Genomic DNA, 24,764 nt, shown 5'->3' on the forward strand with positions numbered 1-24,764 from the left:
AATGGTGCCAAGCTATTTCTATCACCTCTGCGTGACACCCTCCTGCTCTGTTTTTAATAAGCTATAATAGCAAAAAATGCTGCCAGTTAGTGGCATCCAAAAAGTGGCTGTTGTACTCCATTTGTGCCCCAATGGTGCCAAGCTATTTCTAACACCTTTGCATTACACCCTCCTGCTATGTTTTTAATAAGCTATAATACTAGCAAAAAATGCTGCCAGTTAGTGGAATCCAAAAAATGGCTGTTGTACTCCATTTGTGCCCCAATGGTGCCAAGCTATTTCTAACACCTCTGCATTACACCCTCCTGCTCTGTTTTTAAGAAGCTATAATAATAGCAAAAAATGCTGCCAGTTAGTGGCATCCAAAAAGTGGCTGTTGTACTCCATTTGTGCCCCAATGGTGCCAAGCTATTTCTAACACCTCTGCATGACACCCTCCTGCTCTGTTTTTAATAAGCTATAATAATAGCAAAAAATGCTGCCTGCTAGTGGCATCCGAAAATTGGCTGTTGTACTCCATTTGTGCCCCAATGGTGCCAAGCTATTTCTAACACCTCTGCATTACACCCTCCTGCTCTGTTTTTAATAAGCTATAATAATAGCAAAAAATGCTGCCAGTTAGTGGCATCCAAAAATTGGATGTTTTACTCCATTTGTGCCCCAATGGTGCCAAGCTATTTCTAACACCTCTGCATGATACCCTCCTGCTCTGTTTTTAATAAGCTATAATAATAGTAAAAAATGCTGCCAGTTAGTGGCATCCAAAAAGGGGCTGTTGTACTCCATTTGTGCCCCAATGGTGCCAAGCTATTTCTATCACCTCTGCGTGACACCTTCCTGCTCTGTTTTTAATAAGCTATAATAGCAAAAAATGCTGCCAGTTAGTGGCATCCAAAAAGTGGCTGTTGTACTCCATTTGTGCCCCAATGGTGCCAAGCTATTTCTAACACCTTTGCATTACACCCTCCTGCTATGTTTTTAATAAGCTATAATACTAGCAAAAAATGCTGCCAGTTAGTGGAATCCAAAAAATGGCTGTTGTACTCCATTTGTGCCCCAATGGTGCCAAGCTATTTCTAACACCTCTGCATTACACCCTCCTGCTCTGTTTTTAATAAGCTATAATAATAGCTAAAAATGCTGCCAGTTAGTGGCATCCAAAAAGTGGCTGTTGTACTCCATTTGTGCCCCAATGGTGCCAAGCTATTTCTAACACCTCTGCATTACACCCTCCTGCTCTGTTTTTAATAAGCTATAGTAATAGCAAAAAATGCTGCCAGTTAGTGGCATCCAAAAATTGGCTGTTGTACTCCATTTGTGCCCCAATGGTGCCAAGCTGTTTCTAACACCTCTGTATTACACCTTCCTGCTCTGTTTTTAAGAAGCTATAATAATAGCAAAAAATGCTGCCAGTTAGTGGCATCCAAAAAGTGGCTGTTGTACTCCATTTGTGCCCCAATGGTGCCAAGCTATTTCTAACACCTCTGCATGACACCCTCCTGCTCTGTTTTTAATAAGCTATAATAATAGCAAAAAATGCTGCCTGCTAGTGGCATCCGAAAATTGGCTGTTGTACTCCATTTGTGCCCCAATGGTGCCAAGCTATTTCTAACACCTCTGCATTACACCCTCCTGCTCTGTTTTTAATAAGCTATAATAATAGCAAAAAATGCTGCCAGTTAGTGGCATCCAAAAATTGGCTGTTTTACTCCATTTGTGCCCCAATGGTGCCAAGCTATTTCTAACACCTCTGCATGATACCCTCCTGCTCTGTTTTTAATAAGCTATAATAATAGTAAAAAATGCTGCCAGTTAGTGGCATCCAAAAAGTGGCTGTTGTACTCCATTTGTGCCCCAATGGTGCCAAGCTATTTCTAACACCTCTGCATTACACCCTCCTGCTCTGTTTTTAATAAGCTATAATAATAGCAAAAAATGCTGCCAGTTAGTGGCATCCAAAAAGTGGCTGTTGTACTCCATTTGTGCCCCAATGGTGCCAAGCTATTTCTAACACCTCTGCATGACACCCTCCTGCTCTGTTTTTAATAAGCTATAATAGCAAAAAATGCTGCCAGTTAGTAGCATCCAAAAAGTTGCTGTTGTACTCCATTTGTTCCCCAATGGTGCCAAGCTATTTCTAACACCTCTGCATTACACCCTCCTGCTCTGTTTTTAATAAGCTATAATAATAGCAAAAAATGCTGCCAGTTAGTGGCATCCAAAAAGGGGCTTTTGTACTCCATTTGTGCCCCAATGGTGCCAAGCTGTTTCTAACACCTCTGTATTACACCTTCCTGCTCTGTTTTTAATAAGCTATAATAATAGCAAAAAATGCTGCCAGTTAGTGGCATCCAAAAAGTGGCTGTTGTACTCCATTCGTGCCCCAATGGTGCCAAGCTATTTCTAACACCTCTGCATGACACCCTCCTGCTCTGTTTTTAATAAGCTATAATAATAGCAAAAAATGCTGCCAGTTAGTTACATCCAAAAAGTGGCTGTTGTACTCCATTTGTACCCCAATGGTGCCAAGCTATTTCTAACACCTCTGCATTACACCCTCCTGCTCTGTTTTTAATAAGCTATAATAATAGCAAAAAAAGCTGCCAGTTAGTGGCATCCAAAAATTGGCTGTTTTACTCCATTTGTGCTACAATGGTGCCAAGCTATTTCTAACACCTCTGCATGATACTCTCCTGCTCTGTTTTTAATAAGCTATAATAATAGTAAAAAATGCTGCCAGTTATTGGCATCCAAAAAGTGGCTGTTGTACTCCATTTGTGCCCCAATGGTGCCAAGCTATTTCTATCACCTCTGCATGACACCCTCCTGCTCTATTTTTAATAAGCTATAATAGCAAAAAATGCTGCCAGTTAGTGGCATCCAAAAAGTGGCTGTTGTACTCCATTTGTGCTACAATGGTGCCAAGCTATTTCTATCACCTTTGCATTACACCCTCCTGCTCTGTTTTTAATAAGCTATAATACTAGCAAAAAATGCTGCCAGTTAGTGGCATCCAAAAAATGGCTGTTGTACTCCATTTGTGCCCCAATGGTTCCAAGCTATTTCTAACACCTCTGCATTACACCCTCCTGCTCTGTTTTTAATAAGCTATAATAGCAAAAAATGCTGCCAGTTAGTGGCATCCAAAAAGTTGCTGTTGTACTCCATTTGTGCCCCAATGGTGCCAAGCTATTTCTAGCCCCTCTGCATGACACCCTCCTGCTCTGTTTTTAATAAGCTGTAATAATAGCAAAAAATGCTGCCAGTTCGTTGCATCCAAAAAGTGGCTGTTTTACTCCATTTGTGCCCCAATGGGGCCAAGCTATTTCTAACACCTCTGCATTACACCCTCATTCTCTGTTTTTAATAAGCTATAATAATAGCAAACAAAGCTGCCAGTTAGTGGCTTTCAAAAAGTGGCTGTTGTACTCCATTTGTGCCCCAATGGTGCCAAGCTATTTCTAACACCTCTGCATTACACCCTCCTGCTCTGTTTTTAATAAGCTATAATAATAGCAAAAAAATGCTGCCAGTTAGTGGCATCCAAAAAGTGGCTGATGTACTCCATTTGTGCCCCAATGGTGCCAAGCTATTTCTAACACCTCTGCATGACACCCTCCTGCTCTGTTTTTAATAAGCTATAATAATAGCAAAAAAAGCTGCCAGTTAGTGACATCCAAAAAGTGGATGTTGTACTCCATTTGTGCCCCAATGGTGCCAAGCTATTTCTAAAACCTCTGCATTACACCCTCATGCTCTGTTTTTAATAAGCTATAATAATAGCAAAAAATGCTGCCAGTTAGTGGCATCCAAAAAGTTGCTGTTGTACTCCATTTGTACCCCAATGGTGCCAAGCTAATTTCTAACACCTCTGCATTACACCCTCCTGCTCTGTTTTTCATAAGCTATAATAATAGCAAAAAATGCTGCCAGCTAGTGGCATCCGAAAAGTGGCTGTTGTACTCCATTTGTGCCTCAATGGTGCCAAGCTATTTCTAACACCTCTGCATTACACCCTCCTGCTCTGTTTTTAATAAGCTATAATAATAGCAAAAAATGCTGCCAGTTAGTGGCATCCAAAAATTGGCTGTTTTACTCCATTTGTGCCCCAATGGTGCCAAGCTATTTCTTTCACCTCTGCATGACACCCTCCTGCTCTGTTTTTAATAAGCTATAATAGCAAAAAATGCTGCCAGTTAGTGGCATCCAAAAAGTGGCTGTTGTACTGCATTTGTGCCCCAATGGTGCCAAGCTATTTCTAACACCTTTGCATTACACCCTCCTGCTCTGTTTTTAATAAGCTATAATACCAGCAAAAAATGCTGCCAGTTAGTGGCATTTAAAAAATGGCTGTTGTACTCCATTTGTGCCTTAATGGTGCCAAGCTATTTCTAACACCTCTGCATTACACCCTCCTGCTCTGTTTTTAATAAGCTATAATAGTAGCAAAAAATGCTGCCAGTTAGTGGCATCCAAAAAGTGGCTGTTGTACTTCATTTGTGCCCCAATGGTGCCAAGCTATTTCTAACACCTCTGCATGACACCCTCCTGCTCTGTTTTTAATAAGCTATAATAGCAAAAAATGCTGCCAGTTAGTGGCATCCAAAAAGTGGCTGTTGTACTCCAATTGTGCCCCAATGGTGCCAAGCTATTTCTAACACATTTTCATTACACCCTCCTGTTCTGTTTTTAATAGGCTATAATACTAGCAAAAAATGCTGCCAGTTAGTGGCATCCAAAAAGTGGCTGTTGTACTCCATTTGTGCCCCAATGGGGCCAAGCTATTTCTAACACCTCTGCTTTACACCCTCATGCTCTGTTTTTAATAAGCTATAATAATAGCAAAAAATGCTGCCAGTTAGTTACATCCAAAAAGTGGCTGTTGTACTCCATTTGTACCCCAATGGTGCCAAGCTATTTCTAACACCTCTGCATTACACCCTCTTGCTCTGTTTTTAATAAGCTATAATAATAGCAAAAAATGCTGCCAGTTAGTGGCATCCAAAAAGTTGCTGTTGTACTCCATTTGTGCCCCAATGGTGCCAAGCTATTTCTAGCCCCTCTGCATGACACCCTCCTGCTCTGTTTTTAGTAAGCTATAATAATAGCAAAAAATGCTGCCAGTTCGTTGCATCCAAAATGTGGCTGTTTTATTCTATTTGTGCCCCATTGGGGCCAAGCTATTTCTACCACCTCTGCATTACACCCTCCTGCTCTGTTTTTAATAAGCTATAATAATAGCAAAAAATGCTGCCAGTTAGTGGCATCCAAAAAGTGGCTGTTGTACTCCATTTGTGCCCCAATGGGGCCAAGCTATTTCTAACACCTCTGCATTACACCCTCATGCTCTGTTTTTAATAAGCAATAATAAAAGCAAAAAATGCTGCTAGTTGGTGGCATCCAAAAAGTGTCTGTTGTACTCCATTTGTGCCCCAATGGTGCCAAGCTATTTCTAGCCCCTCTGCATGAAACCCTCCTGCTCTGTTTTTAATAAGCTATAATAATAGCAAAAAATGCTGCCAGTTAGTGGCATCCAAAAAGTGGCTGTTGTACTCCATTTGTGCCCCAATGGGGCCAAGCTATTTCTAACACATCTGCATTACACCCGCATGCTCTGTTTTTAATAAGCTATAATAATAGCAAAAAATGCTGCCAGTTAGTTACATCCAAAAAGTGGCTGTTGTACTCCATTTGTACCCCAATGGTGCTAAGCTATTTCTAACACCTCTGCATTACACCCTCCTGCTCTGTTTTTAGTAAGCTATAATAATAGCAAAAAATGCTGCCAGTTCGTTGCATCCAAAATGTGGCTGTTTTACTCCATTTGTGCTTCAATGGGGCCAAGCTATTTCTAACACCTTTGCATTACACCCTCCTGCTCTGTTTTTAATAAGCTATAATACCAGCAAAAAATGCTGCCAGTTAGTGGCATTTAAAAAATGGCTGTTGTACTCCATTTGTGCCTTAATGGTGCCAAGCTATTTCTAACACCTCTGCATTACACCCTCCTGCTCTGTTTTTAATAAGCTATAATAGCACAAAATGCTGCCAGTTAGTGGCATCCAAAAAGTTGCTGTTGTACCCCATTTGTGCCCCAATGGTGCCAAGCTATTTCTAGCCCCTCTGCATGACACCCTCCTGCTCTGTTTTTAATAAGCTATAATAATAGCAAAAAATGCTGCCAGTTCGTTGCATCCAAAAAGTGGCTGTTTTACTCTATTTGTGCAGCAATGGGGCCACGCTATTTCTAACACCTCTGCATTACACCCTCATTCTCTGTTTTTAATAAGCTATAATAATAGCAAAAAATGCTGCCAGTTAGTGGCATCCAAAAAGTGGCTGTTGTACTCCATTTGTGCCCCAATGGTGCCAAGCTATTTCTAACACCTCTGCATTACACCCTCCTGCTCTGTTTTTAATAAGCTATAATAATAGCAAAAAATGCTGCCAGTTAGTGGCATCCAAAAAGTGGCTGTTGTACTTCATTTGTGCCCCAATGGTGCCAAGCTATTTCTAACACCTCTGCATGACACCCTCCTGCTCTGTTTTTAATAAGCTATAATAGCAAAAAATGCTGCCAGTTAGTGGCATCCAAAAAGTGGCTGTTGTACTCCATTTGTGCCCCAATGGGGCCAAGCTATTTCTAACACCTCTGCATTACACCCTCATGCTCTGTTTTTAATAAGCTATAATAGTAGCAAAAAATGCTGCCAGTTAGTTACCTCCAAAAAGTGGCTGTTGTACTCCATTTGTACCCCAATGGTGCCAAGCTATTTCTAACACCTCTGCATTACACCCTCCTGCTCTGTTTTTAATAAGCTATAATAATAGCAAAAATTCTGCCAGTTAGTGGCATCCAAAAAGTTGCTGTTGTACTGCATTTGTGCCCCAATGGTGCCAAGCTATTTCTAGCCCCTCTGCATGACACCCTCCTGATCTGTTTTTAGTAAGCTATAATAATAGCAAAAAATGCTGCCAGTTCGTTGCATCCAAAATGTGGCTGTTTTATTCTATTTGTGCCCCATTGGGGCCAAGCTATTTCTACCACCTCTGCATTACACCCTCCTGCTCTGTTTTTAATAAGCTATAATAATAGCAAAAAATGCTGCCAGTTAGTGGCATCCAAAAAGTGGCTGTTGTACTCCATTTGTGCCCCAATGGGGCCAAGCTATTTCTAACACCTCTGCATTACACCCTCATGCTCTGTTTTTAATAAGCTATAATGAAAGCAAAAAATGCTGCTAGTTGGTGGCATCCAAAAAGTGGCTGTTGTACTCCATTTGTGCCCCAATGGTGCCAAGCTATTTCTAGCCCCTCTGCATGACACTCTCCTGCTCTGTTTTTAATAAGCAATAATAATAGCAAAAAATGCTGCCAGTTAGTGGCATCCAAAAAGTGGCTGTTGTACTCCATTTGTGCCCCAATGGGGCCAAGCTATTTCTAACACATTTTCATTACACCCTCCTGCTCTGTTTTTAATAGCCAATAATACTAGCAAAAAATGCTGCCAGTTAGTGGCATCCAAAAAGTGGCTGTTGTACTCCATTTGTGCCCCAATGGGGCCAAGCTATTTCTAACACCTCTGCATTACACCCTCATGCTCTGTTTTTAATAAGCTATAATAATAGCAAAAAATGCTGCCAGTTAGTTACCTCCAAAAAGTGGCTGTTGTACTCCATTTGTACCCCAATGGTGCCAAGCTATTTCTAACACCTCTGCATTACACCCTCCTGCTCTGTTTTTAATAAGCTATAATAATAGCAAAAAATTCTGCCAGTTAGTGGCATCCAAAAAGTTGCTGTTGTACTCCATTTGTGCCCCAATGGTGCCAAGCTATTTCTAGCCCCTCTGCATGACACCCTCCTGCTCTGTTTTTAGTAAGCTATAATAATAGCAAAAAATGCTGCCAGTTCGTTGCATCCAAAATGTGGCTGTTTTATTCTATTTGTGCCCCATTGGGGCCAAGCTATTTCTACCACCTCTGCATTACACCCTCCTGCTCTGTTTTTAATAAGCTATAATAATAGCAAAAAATGCTGCCAGTTAGTGGCATCCAAAAAGTGGCTGTTGTACTCCATTTGTGCCCCAATGGGGCTAAGCTATTTCTAACACCTCTGCATTACACCCTCCTGCTCTGTTTTTGTGACGCCCTGGCAAAGCCAGGCTGTCACAGAAAGAGTTAATCCTCCTTGGTAATCTGATCTCACAATGGTGCAGCAGGACAAACCACATCCCCCAGGGTAAGAGAAAAGCAGAGCAGAGGGGAGGGGCTGGAGCGGAGTGTGTGGAGAGACAGACAGAAGAGGAGTCTGGAGTTGTAGCTCCCAGGCTGATAGTGAAGCGTGCTCCGAGAGGGCCGGGACAGGCTGTGAGTGAGGAAGGGGCCAGAGGTATCCGGAGCAGGGCGGTGGCCCCTCGGTACCTGGGTACCCGGATCACTGCAGGGGAGTGTATTCCCCGTTCCCGGCTGAGGAGAAAGAGGAAGAGAGTGGAGAGAAAGGCACCTGGCTGCAGGGAAAGAACAACAAGAGCTGCTGCACCGTGTGTGGGACTCTAACACCCCCGTACCGAAGGCTGCGGACACCGGCAATTCCTAGTTACCAGTGACTCTGTGTGAACTACTTGTGAGTACGCCCGTGCCCTCAGGCACCGCACCGCAGCACTGCGCCCTGTTCCCTGCTTACCCCATCACCGGGCCCCGGGACAACTACCCCCTACCCACGGAGGGGAGAAATAACAACCAAGCTGCTCCCTGTCACCGCTCCCGGGATCCCCATAAAGAGCAGCGGTGGTGTCCACAATCACCACAACCGTGGGTGGCGTCACGGACAATCTCCCTTAACAAACCCCCCTTTTACTGTGGAGCCTGGGATCACAGACTGGGTCACGCCACCGTGATACCCACAGAAGTGACCCCGTGGCCCGGATCTGAGTAACCCCTGGTCCCCGGGCGACACATTTGGCGTCACGAACAGGATCGAACCCATCTGGTTACCTGGAGGAAGTGCACCTTATTCTGGACTGTCAGCGGTGATCCGCTGCAAAAATTTTGAAAGTTGCCATCTTTGCCGCCATTTTGGGCGCGAAAATCTCCCGCCCAGCGCCTTCTTCCCCAAGCGGTGGGCGCGAAAAAGAGGCTCCGCCCCCTGAGAACGCGGGCGGAAGTGAAGCTCCGGAGGACCGGAAGCGAAAGGAAAACTTTAAAAGTTGCTGGAAGGACTGCTCCCGAGAACCAAGGGGGAGCAGGAGAAAGGAACCGCAGTTCATGAGACCAGGACTGTAAAGGCAGGGACGCCAGAACTTTGCCTAATTCTGTTCCTGGACAAGCAGTAGCCGCAACCCCGATGACATCTTACCCGGCTCCGGCAGTCCGCCCAGCCGCCACGATGATGACGTCGGCTCCGGCAGTCCGCCCAGCCGCAACGGAGGTGGCACCCGATTGGAAGTCTGCCCCAGATGTGGCGCCAGCCGCTCCCAGGTACCCCGTCACGGCTGTGGAGCAGCCGGAGTGCACCTGCAGAGAGGAGGAGCAGGCCAGTGAGAGATGGAGCCCTCGGCAGTTAGCGAGGCCAGTTGTAGCCGGCGCTGAGGGCATCCAAGTGGGCCTGGCTTCTGAGTGGGAGGCAGAGCACGGAACCCGTGCCCCGTACTGGGAGTGGCGGCAGCGGCAGCAGTAGTGGAGCATGGACGGCTACCCACAAGTTAAAAAGTTCACTGTTTTATGGACTGTCACCCCTGTTGAACGCCCTCAAGTTCAGGAGGAGGCCATCTGCTCCGCAGGTGTGGGGTGGCAGAACGGTTTAAAGTTTTAGAAAACGTACCTCCCGATGTGGGAAGATGTATGATTGTAATGTGTTGATTTTTCCAGTTTTAATAAATGTTGGTGGCCAGACGGCCCGAGGACGGGCCGTGTTTTACCAAGGGGGTGTGTGACGCCCTGGCAAAGCCAGGCTGTCACAGAAAGAGTTAATCCTCCTTAGTAATCTGATCTCACACCGGTGCAGCAGGACAAACCACATCCCCCAGGATAAGAGAAAAGCAGAGCAGAGGGGAGGGGCTGGAGCAGAGTGTGTGGAGAGACAGACAGAAGAGGAGTCTGGAGTTGTAGCTCCCAGGCTGATAGTGAAGCGTGCTCCGAGAGGGCCGGGACAGGCTGTGAGTGAGGAAGGGGCCAGGGGTAGCCGGAGCAGGGCGGTGGCCCCTCGGTACCTGGGTACCCGGATCACTGCAGGGGAGTGTATTCCCCGTTCCCGGCTGAGGAGAAAGAGGAAGAGAGTGGAGAGAAAGGCACCTGGCTGCAGGGAAAGAACAACAGGAGCTGCTGCACCGTGTGTGGGACTCTAACACCCCCGTACCGAAGGCTGCGGACACCGGCAATTCCTAGTTACCAGTGACTCTGTGTGAACTACTTGTGAGTACGCCCGTGCCCTCAGGCACCGCACCGCAGCACTGCGCCCTGTTCCCTGCTTACCCCATCACCGGGCCCCGGGACAACTACCCCCTACCCACGGAGGGGAGAAATAACAACCAAGCTGCTCCCTGTCACCGCTCCCGGGATCCCCATAAAGAGCAGCGGTGGTGTCCACAATCACCACAACCGTGGGTGGCGTCACGGACAATCTCCCTTAACAAACCCCCCTTTTACTGTGGAGCCTGGGATCACAGACCGGGTCACGCCACCGTGATACCCACAGAAGTGACCCCGTGGCCCGGATCTGAGTAACCCCTGGTCCCCGGGCGACACATTTTTAATAAGCTATAATAATAGCAAAAAATGCTGCCAGTTAGTGGCATCCAAAAAGTGGCTGTTGTACTCCATTTGTGCCCCAATGGTGCCAAACTATTTCTAGCCCCTCTGCATGACACGCTCCTGCTCTGTTTTTAGTAAGCTATAATAATAGCAAAAAATGCTGACAGTTCGTTGCATCCAAAATGTGGCTGTTTTACTCCATTTGTGCCCCAATGGGGCCAAGTTATTTCTAACACCTCTGCATTACACCCTCATTCTCTGTTTTTAATAAGCTATAATAATAGCAAAAAATGCTGCCAGTTAGTGGCATCCAAAAAGTGGCTGTTGTACTCCATTTGTGCCCCAATGGTGCCAAGCTATTTCTAACACCTCTGCATGACACCCTCCTGCTCTGTTTTTAATAAGCAATAATAATAGCAAAAAATGCTGCCAGTTAGTGGCATCCAAAAAGGGGCTGTTGTACTCCATTTGTGCCCCAATGGTGCCAAGCTATTTCTAACACCTCTGCATGACACCCTCCTGCTCTGTTTTTAATAAGCTATAATAGCAAAAAATGCTGCCAGTTAGTGGCATCCAAAAAGTGGCTGTTGTACTCCATTTGTGCCCCAATGGTGCCAAGCTATTTCTAACACGTTTGCAATACACCCTCCTGCTCTGTTTTTAATAAGATATAATACTAGCAAAAAATGCTGCCAGTTAGTGGCATCCAAAAAGTGGCTAATGTACTCCATTTGTGCATCAATAGTGCCAAGCTATTTCTAACACCTCTGCATTACACCCTCATTCTCTGTTTTTAATAAGCTATAATAGCAAAAAATGCTGCCAAATAGTGGCATTCAAAAAGTGGCTGTTGTAATCCATTTGTGCCCCAATGGTGCCAAGCTATTTCTAACACATTTGCATTACACCCTCCTGCTCTGCTTTTAATAGGCTATAATACTAGCAAAAAATGCTGCCAGTTAGTGGCATCCAAAAAGTGGCTGTTGTACTCCTTTTTTGCCCCAATGGGGCCAAGCTATTTCTAACACCTCTGCATTACACCCTCATGCTCTGTTTTTAATAAGCTATAATAATAGCAAAAAATGCTGCCAGTTAGTTACATCCAAAAAGTGACTGTTGTACTCCATTTGTACCCCAATGGTGCCAAGCTATTTCTAACACCTCTGCATTACACCCTCCTGCTCTGTTTTTAATAAGCTATAATAATAGCAAAAAATGCTGCCAGTTAGTGGCATCCAAAAAGTTGCTGTTGTACTCCATTTGTGCCCCAATGGTGCCAAGCTATTTCTAGCCCCTCTGCATGACACCCTCCTGCTCTGTTTTTAGTAAGCTATAATAATAGCAAAAAATGCTGCCAGTTCGTTGCATCCAAAATGTGGCTGTTTTATTCTATTTGTGCCCCATTGGGGCCAAGCTATTTCTACCACCTCTGCATTACACCCTCCTGCTCTGTTTTTAATAAGCTATAATAATAGCAAAAAATGCTGCCAGTTAGTGGCATCCAAAAAGTGGCTGTTGTACTCCATTTGTGCCCCAATGGGACCAAGCTATTTCTAACACCTCTGCATTACACCCTCATGCTCTGTTTTTAATAAGCTATAATAAAAGCAAAAAATGCTGCTAGTTGATGGCATCCAAAAAGTGGCTGTTGTACTCCATTTGTGCCCCAATGGTGCCAAGCTATTTCTAACACCTCTGCATGACACCCTCCTGCTCTGTTTTTAATAAGCTATAATAGCAAAAAATGCTGCCAGTTAGTGGCATCCAAAAAGTGGCTGTTGTACTCCATTTGTGCCCCAATGGTGCCAAGCTATTTCTAACACTTTTGCATTACACCCTCCTGCTCTGTTTTTAATAAGCTATAATACTAGCAAAAAATGCTGCCAGTTAGTGGCATCCAAAAAGTGGCTGTTGTACTCCATTTGTGCCCCAATGGTGCCAAGCTATTTCTAACACCTCTGCATGACACCCTCCTGCTCTGTTTTTAATAAGCTATAATAGCAAAAAATGCTGCCAGTTAGTGGCATCCAAAAAGTGGCTGTTGTACTCCATTTGTGCCCCAATGGTGCCAAGCTATTTCTAACACTTTTGCATTACACCCTCCTGCTCTGTTTTTAATAAGCTATAATACTAGCAAAAAATGCTGCCAGTTAGTGGCATCCAAAAAGTGGCTAATGTACTCCATTTGTGCATCAATGGTGCCAAGCTATTTCTAACACCTCTGCATTACACCCTTCTGCTCTGTTTTTAATAAGTTATAATAATAGCAAAAAATGCTGCCATTTAGTTGCATCCAAAAAGTGGCTGTTGTACTCCATTTGTGCCCCAATGGTGCCAAGCTATTTCTAACACCTCTGCATTACACCCTCCTGCTCTGTTTTTAATAAGCTATAATAATAGCAAAAAATGCTGCCAGTTAGTGGCATCCAAAAAGTGGCTGTTGTACTCCATTTGTGCCCCAATGGTGCCAAGCTATTTCTAGCCCCTCTGCATGACACCCTCCTGCTCTGTTTTTAATAAGCAATAATAATAGCAAAAAATGCTGCCAGTTAGTTGCATGTAAAAAGTGGCTGTTGTACTCCATTTGTGCCCCAATGGTGCCAAGCTATTTCTAACACCTCTGCTTTACACCCTCCTGCTCTGTTTTTAATAAGCTATAATAATAGCAAAAAATGCTGCCAGTTAGTGGCATCCAAAAAGTGGCTGTTGTACTCCATTTGTGCCCCAATGGTGTCAAGCTATTTCTAACACCTCTGCATGACACCCTCCTGCTCTGTTTTTAATAAGCAATAACAATAGCAAAAAATGCTGCCAGTTAGTGGCATCCAAAAAGTGGCTGTTGTACTCCATTTGTGCCCCAATGGGGCCAAGCTATTTCTAACACCTCTGCATTACACCCTCATGCTCTGTTTTTAATAAGCTATAATAATAGCAAAAAATGCTGCCAGTTAGTTACATCCAAAAAGTGGCTGTTGTACTCCATTTGTGCCCAACTGGTGCCAAGCTATTTCTAACACCTCTGCATTACACCCTCCTGCTCTGTTTTTAATAAGCTATAATAATAGCAAAAAAAGCTGCCAGTTAGTGGCATCCAAAAAGTGGCTGTTGTACTCCATTTGTGCCCCAATGGTGCCAAGCTATTTCTAGCACGTTTGCAATACACCCTCCTGCTCTGTTTTTAATAAGCTATAATACTAGCAAAAAATGCTGCCAGTTAGTGGCATCCAAAAAGTGGCTAATGTACTCCATTTGTGCATCAATGGTGCCAAGCTATTTCTAACACCTCTGCATTACACCCTTCTGCTCTGTTTTTAATAAGCTATAATAATAGCAAAAAATGCTGCCAGTTAGTGGCATCCAAAAAGTGGCTGTTGTACTCCATTTGTGCCCCAATGGGGCCAAGCTATTTCTAACACCTCTGCATTACACCCTCATGCTCTGTTTTTAATAAGCTATAATATTAGCAAAAAATGCTGCCAGCTAGTTACATCCAAAAAGTGGCTGTTGTACTCCATTTGTGCCCCACTGGTGCCAAGCTATTTCTAACACCTCTGCATTACACCCTCCTGCTCTGTTTTTAATAAGCTATAATAATAGCAAAAAATGCTGCCAGTTAGTGGCATCCAAAAAGTGGCTGTTGTACTCCATTTGTGCCCCAATGGTGCCAAGCTATTTCTAACACGTTTGCAATACACCCTCCTGCTCTGTTTTTAATAAGCTATGATACTAGCAAAAAATGCTGCCAGTTAGTGGCATCCAAAAAGTGGCTAATGTACTTCATTTGTGCATCAATGGTGCCAAGCTATTTCAAACACCTCTGCATTACACCCTTCTGCTCTGTTTTTAATAAGCTATAATAATAGCAAAAAATGCTGCCATTTAGTTGTATCCAAAAAGTGGCTGTTGTACTCCATTTGGGCCCCAATGGTGCCAAGCTATTTCTAACACCTCTGCATTACACCCTCCTGCTCTGTTTTTAATAAGCTATAATAATAGCAAAAAATGCTGCCAGTTAGTGGCATCCAAAAAGTGGCTGTTGTACTCCATTTGTGACCCAATGGTGCCAAGCTATTTCTAGCCCCTCTGCATGACACCCTCCTGCTCTGTTTTAATAAGCAATAATAATAGCAAAAAATGCTGCCAGTTAGTGGCATCCAAAAAGTGGCTGTTGTACTCCATTTGTGCCCCAATGGGGCCAAGCTATTTCTAACACCTCTGCATTACACCCTCCTGCTCTGTTTTTAATAAGCTATAATAATAGCAAAAAATGCTGCCAGTTAGTGGCATCCAAAAAGTGGCTGTTGTACTCCATTTGTGCCCCAATGGTGCCAAGCTATTTCTAGCCCCTCTGCATTACACCCTCCTGATCTGTTTTTAATAAACTATAACAATAGCAAAAAATGCTGCCAGTTCGATGCATCCAAAAAGTGGCTGTTTTACTCCATTTGTGCCCCAATAAGGGCCAAGCTATTTCTAACACCTCTGCATTACACCCTCATTCTCTGTTTTTAATAAGCTATAATGATAGCAAAAAATGCTGCCAGTTAGTGGCATCCAGAAAGTGGCTGTTGTACTCCATTTGTGCCAAAATGGTGCCAAGCTATTTCTAACACCTCTGCATTACACCCTCCTGCTCTGTTTTTAATAAGCTATAATAATAGCAAAAAATGCTGCCATTTAGTTGCATCTAAAAAGTGGCTGTTGTACTCCATTTGTGCCAAAATGGTGCCAAGCTATTTCTAACACCTCTGCATTACACCCTCCTGCTCTGTTTTTAATAAGCTATAATAATAGCAAAAAATGCTGCCAGTTAGTGGCATCCAAAAAGGGGCTGTTGTACTACATTTGTGCCCCATGGGTGCCAAGCTATTTTTAACACCTCTGCATGACACCCTCCTGCTCTGTTTTTAATAAGCTATAATAGCAAAAAATACTGCCAGTTAGTGGCATCCAAAAAGTGGCTGTTGTACTCCATTTGTGCCCCAATGGTGCCAAGCTATTTCTAACACGTTTGCATTACACCTTCCTGCTCTGTTTTTAATAAGCTATAATACTAGCAAAAAATGCTGCCAGTTAGTGGCATCCAAAAAGTGGCTAATGTACTCCATTTGTGCATCAATGGTGCCAAGCTATTTCTAACACGTTTGCATTACACCTTCCTGCTCTGTTTTTAATAAGCTATAATAATAGCAAAAAATGCTGCCATTTAGTTGCATCTAAAAAGTGGCTGTTGTACTCCATTTGTGCCAAAATGGTGCCAAGCTATTTCTAACACCTCTGCATGACACCCTCCTGCTCTGTTTTTAATAAGCTATAATAATAGCAAAAAATGCTGCCAGTTAGTGGCATCCAAAAAGTGGCTGTTGTACTCCATTTGTGCCCCAATTTGGCCAAGCTATTTCTAACACCTCTGCATTACACCCTTATGCTCTGTTTTCAATAAGCTATAATAATAGCAAATAATGCTCCCAGTTAGTTGCATCCAAAAAGTGGCTGTTGTACTCCATTTGTACCCCCAATGGTGCCAAGCTATTTCTAACACCTCTGCATTACACCCTCCTGCTCTGTTTTTAATAAGCTATAATAATAGCAAAAAATGCTGCCAGTTTGTGGCATCCAAAAAGGGGCTGTTGTACTCCATTTGTGCCCCAATGGTGCCAAGCTATTTCTAACACGTTTGCATTACACCCTCCTGCTCTGTTTTTAATAAGCTATAATACTAGCAAAAAATGCTGCCAGTTAGTGGCATCCAAAAAGTGGCTGTTGTACTCCATTTGTGGATCAATGGTGCCAAGCTATTTCTAACACCTCTGCATTACACCCTCCTGCTCTGTTTTTAATAAGCTATAATACTAGCAAAAAATGCTGCCAGTTAGTGGCATCCAAAAAGTGGCTAATGTACTCAATTTGTGCATCAATGGTGCAAAGCTATTTCTAACACCTCTGCTTTAAACCCTTCTGCCCTGTTTTTAATAAGCTATAATAATAGCAAAAAATGCTGCCATTTAGTTGCATCTAAAAAGTGGCTGTTGTACTTCATTTGTGCCCCAATGGTGCCAAGCTATTTCTAACACCTCTGCATTACACCCTCATGCTCTGTTTTTAATAAGCTATAATAATAGCAAAAAATGCTGCCAGTTAGTGGCATCCAAAAAGTGGCTGTTGTACTCCTTTTGTGCCCCAATGGGGCCAAGCTATTTCTAACACCTCTGCATTACACCCTCATGCTCTGTTATCAATAAGCTATAATAATAGCAAAAAATGCTGCCAGTTAGTGGCATCCAAAAAGGGGCTGTTGTACTCCATTTGTGCCCCAATGGTGCCAAGCTATTTCTAGCACCTCTGCATGACACCCTCCTGCTCTGTTTTTAATAAGCTATAATAGCAAAAATAGCTGCCAGTTAGTGGCATCCAAAAAGGGGCTGTTGTACTCCATTTGTGCCCCAATGGTGCCAAGCTATTTCTAACACGTTTGCATTACACCCTCCTGCTCTGTTTTTAATAAGCTATAATACTAGCAAAAAATGCTGCCAGTTAGTGGCATCCCAAAAGTAGCTGTTGTACTCCATTTGTGCATCAATGGTGCCAAGCTATTTCTAACACCTCTGCATTACACCCTCCTGCTCTGTTTTTAATAAGCTATAATAATAGCAAAAAATGCTGCCAGTTAGTGGCATCCAAAAGGGGGCTGTTGTACTCCATTTGTGCCCCAATGGTGCCAAGCTATTTCTAACACCTCTGCATGACACCCTCCTGCTCTTTTTTTAATAAGCTTTAATAGTAAAAAATGCTGGCAGTTAGTGGCATCCAAAAAGTGGCTGTTGTACTCCATTTGTGCCCCAATGGTGCCAAGCTATTTCTAACACGTTTGCATTACACCCTCCTGCTCTGTTTTTAATAAGCTATAATACTAGCAAAAAATGCTGCCAGTTAGTGGCATCCAAAAATTGGCTGTTGTACTCCATTTGTGCCCCAATAGTGCCAAGCTATTTCTAACACCTCTGCATTACACCCTCCTGCTCTGTTTTTAATAAGCTATAATAATAGCAAAAAATGCTGCCAGTTAGTGGCATCCAAAAAGTGGCTGTTGTACTCCATTTGTGCCCCAATGGTGCCAAGCTATTTCTAACACCTCTGCATGACACCCTGCTGCTCTGTTTTTAATAAGCTATAATAATAGCAAAAAATGCTGCCAGTTAGTGGCATCCAAAAAGTGGCTGTTGTAATCCATTTGCGCATCAATGGTGCCAAGCTATGTCTAACACCTCTGCATTACACCCTCCTGCTCTGTTTTTAATAAGCTATAATAATAGCAAAAAATGGTGAGAGTTAGTGGCATCGAAAAAGTGGCTGTTGTACTCCATTTGTGCCCCAATGGTGCCAAGCTATTTCTAGCCCCTCTGCATGACACCATCCTGCTCTGTTTTTTATAAGCTATAATAGCAAAAAATGCTGCCAGTTAGTGGCAACCAAAAAGTGGCTAATGTACTCCATTTGTGCATCAATGGTGCAAAGCTATTTCTAACACCTCTGCTTTAAACCTTTCTGCTCCGTTTTTAATAAGCTATAATAATAGCAAAAAATGCTGCCATTTAGTTGCATCTAAAAAGTGGCTGTTGTACTCCATTTGTGCCCCAATGGTGCCAAGCTATTTCTAACACCTCTGCATTACACCCTACGGCTCTGTTTTTTATAAGCTATAATAATAGGAAAAAATGCTGCCAGTTAGTGGCATCCAAAAAGTCGCTGTTTTACTCCATTTGTGCCCCAATGGTGCCAAGCTATTTCCAATACCTCTGCATGACACCCTCCTGCTCTTTTTTTAATAAGCTAGAATAATAGCAAAAAATGCTGCCAGTTAGTGGCATCCAAAAAGGGGCTGTTGTACTCCATTTGTGCCCCAATGGTGCCAAGCTATTTCTAACACCTCTGCATGACACCCTCCTGCTCTGTTTTTAATAAGCTATAATAGCAAAAAATGCTGCCAGTTAGTGGCAACCAAAAAGTGGCTGTTGTACTCCATTTGTGCCCCAATAGTGCTAAGCTATTTCTAACACGTTTGCATTACACCCTCCTGCTCTGTTTTTAATAAGCTATAATACTAGCAAAAAATGCTGCCAGTTAGTGGCATCCAAAAAGTTTCTGTTGTACTCCATTTGCGCATCAATGGTGCCAAGCTATGTCTAACACCTCTGCATTACACCCTCCTGCTCTGTTTTTAATAAGCTATAATAATAGCAAAAAATGCTGCCAGTTCGTGGCATCCAAAAAGTGTATGTTTTACTCCATTTGTGCCCCAATGGGGCCAAGCTATTTCTAACACCTCTGCATTACACCCTCATGCTCTGTTTTTAATAAGCTATAAAAATAGCAAAAAATGCTGAGAGTTAGTGGCATCGAAAAAGTGGCTGTTGTACTCCATTTGTGCCCCAATGGTGCCAAGCTATTTCTAGCCCCTCTGCATGACACCATCCTGCTCTGTTTTTAATAAGCTATAATAGCAAAAAATGCTGCCAGTTAGTGGCATCCAAAAAGTGGTTGTCGTACTCCATTTGTGCCCCAATGGTGCCAAGCTCTTTCTAACACGTTTGAATTACACCGTCCTGCTCTGTTTTTAATAAGCTATAATTATAGCAAAAAATGCTGCCAGTTAGTGGCATCCAAAAAGTGGCTGTTGTACTCCATTTGTGCCCCAATGGTGCCAAGCTATTTCTAACACCTCTGCATTACACCCTCCTGCTCTGTTTTTTATAAGCTATAATAATAGGAAAAAATGCTGCCAGTTAGTGGCATCCAAAAAGTCGCTGTTGTACTCCATTTGTGCCCCAATGGTGCCAAGCTATTTCTAATACCTCTGCATGACACCATCCTGCTCTGTTTTTAATAAGCTATAATAGCAAAAAATGCTGGCAGTTAGTGGCATCCAAAAAGTGGCTGTTGTACTCCATTTGTGCCCCAATGGTGCTAAGCTATTTCTAACACATTTGCATTACACCCTCCTGCTCTGTTTTTAATAAGCTATAATACTAGCAAAAAATGCTGCCAGTTAGTGGCATCCAAAAAGTGGCTGTTATACTCCATTTGCGCATCAATGGTGCCAAGCTATGTCTAACACCTCTGCATTTCACCCTCCTGCTCTGTTTTTAATAAGCTATAATAATAGCAAAAAATGCTGCCAGTTCGTGGCATCCAAAAAGTGTCTGTTTTACTCCATTTGTGCCCCAATGGGGCCAAGCTATTTCTAACACCTCTGCATTACACCCTCATGCTCTGTTTTTAATAAGCTTTAATAATAGCCAAAAATGCTGCCAGTTAGTGGCATCCAAAAAGTTGCTGTTGTACTCCATTTGTGCCCCAATGGTGCCAAGCTATTTCTAACACCTCTGCATTACACACTCCTGCTCTGTTTTTAATAAGCTATAATAATAGCAAAAAATGCTGCCAGTTAGTGGCATCCAAAAAGTGGCTGTTGTAATCCATTTGTGCCCCAATGGTGCCAAGCTATTTCTAACACCTCTGCATGACACCCTCCTGCTCTGTTTTTAATAAGCTATAATAATGGCAAAAAATGCTGCCAGTTAGTGGCATCCAAAAAGGGGCTGTTGTACTCCATTTGTGCCCCAATGGTGCCAAGCTATTTCTAACACCTCTGCATGACACCGTCCTGCTCTGTTTTTAATAAGCTATATTAGTAAAAAATGCTGGCAGTTAGTGGCATCAAAAAAGTGGCTGTTGTACTCCATTTGCGCATCAATGGTGCCAAGCTATGTCTAACACCTCTGCATTACACCCTCCTGCTCTGTTTTTAATAAGCTATAATAATAGCAAAAAATGCTGAGTTAGTGGCATCAAAAAAGTGGCTGTTGTACTCCATTTGTGCCCCAATGGTGCCAAGCTATTTCTAGCCCCTCTGCATGACACCATCCTGCTCTGTTTTTAATAAGCTATAATAATAGCAAAAAATGCTGCCAGTTAGTGGCATCCAAAAAGTGGCTGTTGTACTCCATTTGTGCCCCAATGGTGCCAAGCTATTTCTAACACCTCTGCATGACACCCTCCTGCTCTGTTTTTAATAAGCTATAATAGCAAAAAATGCTGTCAGTTAGTGGCATCCAAAAAGTGGCTGTTGTACTCCATTTGTGCCCCAATGGTACCAAGCTATTTCTAACACGTTTGCATTACACCCTCCTGCTCTGTTTTTAATAAGCTATAATACTAGCAAAAAATGCTGCCAGTTAGTGGCATCCAAAAATTGGCTGTTGTACTCCATTTGTGCATCAATAGTGCCAAGCTATTTCTAACACCTCTGTATTACACCCTCCTGCTCTGTTTTTAATAAGCTATAATAATAGCAAAAAATGCTGCCAATTAGTGGCATCCAAAAACTGGCTGTTGTACTCCATTTGTGCCCCAATAGTGCCAAGCTATTTCTAACACCTCTGCATTACACCCTCCTGCTCTGTTTTTAATAAGCTATAATAATAGCAAAAAATGCTGCCAGTTAGTGGCATCCAAAAAGTGGCTGTTGTACTCCAGTTGTGCCCCAATGGTGCCAAGCTATTTCCAGCCCCTCTGCATGACACACTCATGCTCTGTTTTTAATAATCTATAATAATAGCAAAAAATGCTGCCAGTTAGTGGCATCCAAAAAGTGGCTGTTGTACTCCATTTGTACCCCAATGGTGCCAAGCTACTTCTAACACCTCTGCATTACAACCTTCTGCTCTGTTTTAAATAAGCTATAATAATAGCAAAAAATGCTGCCAGTTAGTGGCATCTAAAAAGTGGCTGTTGTACTCCATTTGTGCCCCAATGGTGCCAAGCTATTTCTAACACCTCTGCATTACACCTTCCTGCTCTGTTTTTAATAAGCTATAATAATAGCAAAACATCCTGCCAGTTAATGGCATCCAAAAAGTGGCTGTTGTACTCCATTTGTGCCCCAATGGGGCCAAGCTATTTCTAACACCTCTGCATTATACCCTCATGCTCTGTTTTTAATAAGCTATAATAATAGCAAAAAATGCTGCCAGTTAGTGGCATCCAAAAAGTGGCTGTTGTACTCCATTTGTACCCCAATGGTGCCAAGCTACTTCTAACACCTCTGCATTACACCCTCCTACTCTGTTTTAAATAAGCTATAATAATAGCAAAAAATGCTGCCAGTTAGTGGCATCTAAAAAGTGGCTGTTGTACTTGATTTGTGCCCCAATGGGGCCAAGCTATTTCTAACACCTCTGCATGACACCCTCCTGCTCTGTTTTTAATAAGCTATAATAATAGCAAAAAATGCTGCCAGTTAGTGGCATCCAAAAAGTGGCTGTTGTACTCCATTTGTGCAACAATGGTGCCAAGGTATTTCTAGCCCCTCTGCATCACACCCTCCTGCTCTGTTTTTAATAAGCTATAATAATAGCAAAAAATGCTGCCAGTTAGTGGCATCGAAAAAGTGGCTGTTGTACTCCATTTGTGCCCCAATGGTGCCAAGCTATTTCTAACACCTCTGCATTACACACTCCTGCTCTGTTTTTAATAAGCTATAATAATAGCAAAAAATGCTGCCAGTTAGTGGCATCCAAAAAGTGGCTGTTGTACTCCATTTGTGCCCCAATAGTGCCAATCTATTTCTAACACCTCTGCATGACACCCTCCTGCTCTGTTTTTAATAAGCTATAATAGCAAAAAATGCTGCCAGTTAGTGGCATCCAAAAAGTGGCTTGTGTACTCAATTTGTGCCCCAATGGTGCCAAGCAATTTCTAACACGTTTGTATTACACCCTCCTGCTCTGTTTTTAATAAGCTATAATACTAGCACAAAATGCTGCCAGTTAGCGGCATCCAAAAAGTGGCTGTTGTACTCCATTTGTGTCCCAATGGTGCCAAGCTATTTCTAACACCTCTGCATTACACACTCCTGCTCTGTTTTTAATAAGCTATAATAATAGCAAAAAATCCTGCCAGTTAGTGGCATCCAAAAAGTGGCTGTTGTACTCCATTTGTGCCCCAATGGTGCCAAGCTATTTCTAACACCTCTGCATGACACCCTCCTGCTCTGTTTTTAATAAGCTATAATAATAGCAAAAAATGCTGCCAGTTAGTGGCATCCAAAAAGGGGCTGTTGTACTCCATTTGTGCCCCAATGGTGCCAAGCTATTTCTAACACCTCTGCATGACACCCTCCTGCTCTGTTTTTAATAAGCTATAATAGCAAAAAATGCTGGCAGTTAGTGGCATCCAAAAAGTGGCTGTTGTACTCCATTTGTGTCCCAATGGTGCCAAGCTATTTCTAACACGTTTGCATTACACCCTCCTGCTCTGTTTTTAATAAGCTATAATACTAGCAAAAAATGCTGCCAGTTAGTGGCATCCAAAAAGTGGCTGTTGTACTCCATTTGTGCATCAATGGTGCCAAGCTGTTTCTAACACCTCTGCATTACACCCTCCTGCTCTGTTTTTAAAAAGCTATAATAATAGCAAAAAATGCTGCCAGTTAGTTGCATCTAAAAAGTGGCTATTGTACTCCATTTGTGCCCCAATGGTGCCAAGCTATTTCTAACACCTCTGCATTACACCCTCCTGCTCTGTTTTTAATAAGCTATAATAATAGCAAAAAATGCTGCCAGTTAGTGGCATCCAAAAAGTGGCTGTTGTACTCCATTTGTGCCCCAGTGGTGCCAAGCTATTTCTAACACCTCTGCATGACACCCTCCTGCTCTGTTTTTAATAACCTATATTAGCAAAAAATGCTGCCAGTTAGTTGCATCCAAAAAGTGGCTGTTGTACTCCATTTGTGCCCCAATGGTACCAAGCTATTTCTAGCACGTTTGCATTACACCCTCCTGCTCTGTTTTTAATATGCTATAATACTAGCAAAAAATGCTGCCAGTTAGTGGCATCCAAAAAGTGGCTGTTATACTCCATTTGTGCATCAATGGTGCCAAGCTATTTCTAACACCTCTGCATTACACCCTCCTGCTCTGTTTTTAATAAGCTATAATAATAGCAAAAAATGCTGCCAGTTAGTGGCATCCAAAAAGTGGCTGTTGTACTCCATTTGTACCCCAATGGTGCCAAGCTACTTCTAACACCTCTGCATTACTCCCTCCTGCTCTGTTTTAAATAAGCTATAATAATAGCAAAAAATGCTGCCAGTTAGTGGCATCTAAAAAGTGGCTGTTGTACTCCATTTGTGCACCAATGGTGCCAAGCTATTTCTAACACCTCTGCATTACACCTTCCTGCTTTGTTTTTAATAGGCTATAATAATAGCAAAAAATACTGCCAGTTAGTGGCATTTAAAAAGTGGCTGTTGTACTCCATTTGTGCCCCAATGGTGCCAAGCTATTTCTATCACCTCTGCATGACACCCTCCTGCTCTGTTTTTAATAAGCTAGAATAGCAAAAAATGCTGCCAGTTGGTGGCATCCAAAAAGTGGCTGTTGTACTCCATTTGTGCATCAATGGTGCCAAGCTATTTCTAACACCTCTGCATTACACCCTCCTGCTCTGTTTTTAATAAGCTATAATAATAGCAAAAAATGCTGCCAGTTAGTTGCATCTAAAAAGTGGCTGTTGTACTCCATTTGTGCCCCAATGGTGCCAAGCTATTTCTAACACCTCTGCATTACACCCTCCTGCTCTGTTTTTAATAAGCAATAATAATAGCAAAAAATGCTAGCAGTTAGTGGCATCCAAAAAGTGGCTGTTGTACTCCATTTGTGCCCTAATGGTGCCAAGCTATTTCTAGCCCCTCTGCATGACACCCTCCTGCTCTGTTTTTAATAAGCAATAATAATAGCAAAAAATGCTGCCAGTTAGTGGCATCCAAAAAGTGGCTGTTGTACTCCATTTGTGCCCCAATGGGGCCAAGCTATTTCTAACACCTCTGCATTACACCCTCATGCTCTGTTTTTAATAAGCTATAAAAATAGCAAAAAATGCTGCCAGTTAGTGGCATCCAAAAAGTGGCTGTTGTACACCATTTGTACCCCAATGATGCCAAGCTATTTCTAAC

Source organism: Anomaloglossus baeobatrachus, chromosome 5 (assembly GCF_048569485.1).
Source record: "Anomaloglossus baeobatrachus isolate aAnoBae1 chromosome 5, aAnoBae1.hap1, whole genome shotgun sequence".
Taxonomy (NCBI): Eukaryota; Metazoa; Chordata; class Amphibia; order Anura; family Aromobatidae; genus Anomaloglossus; species Anomaloglossus baeobatrachus.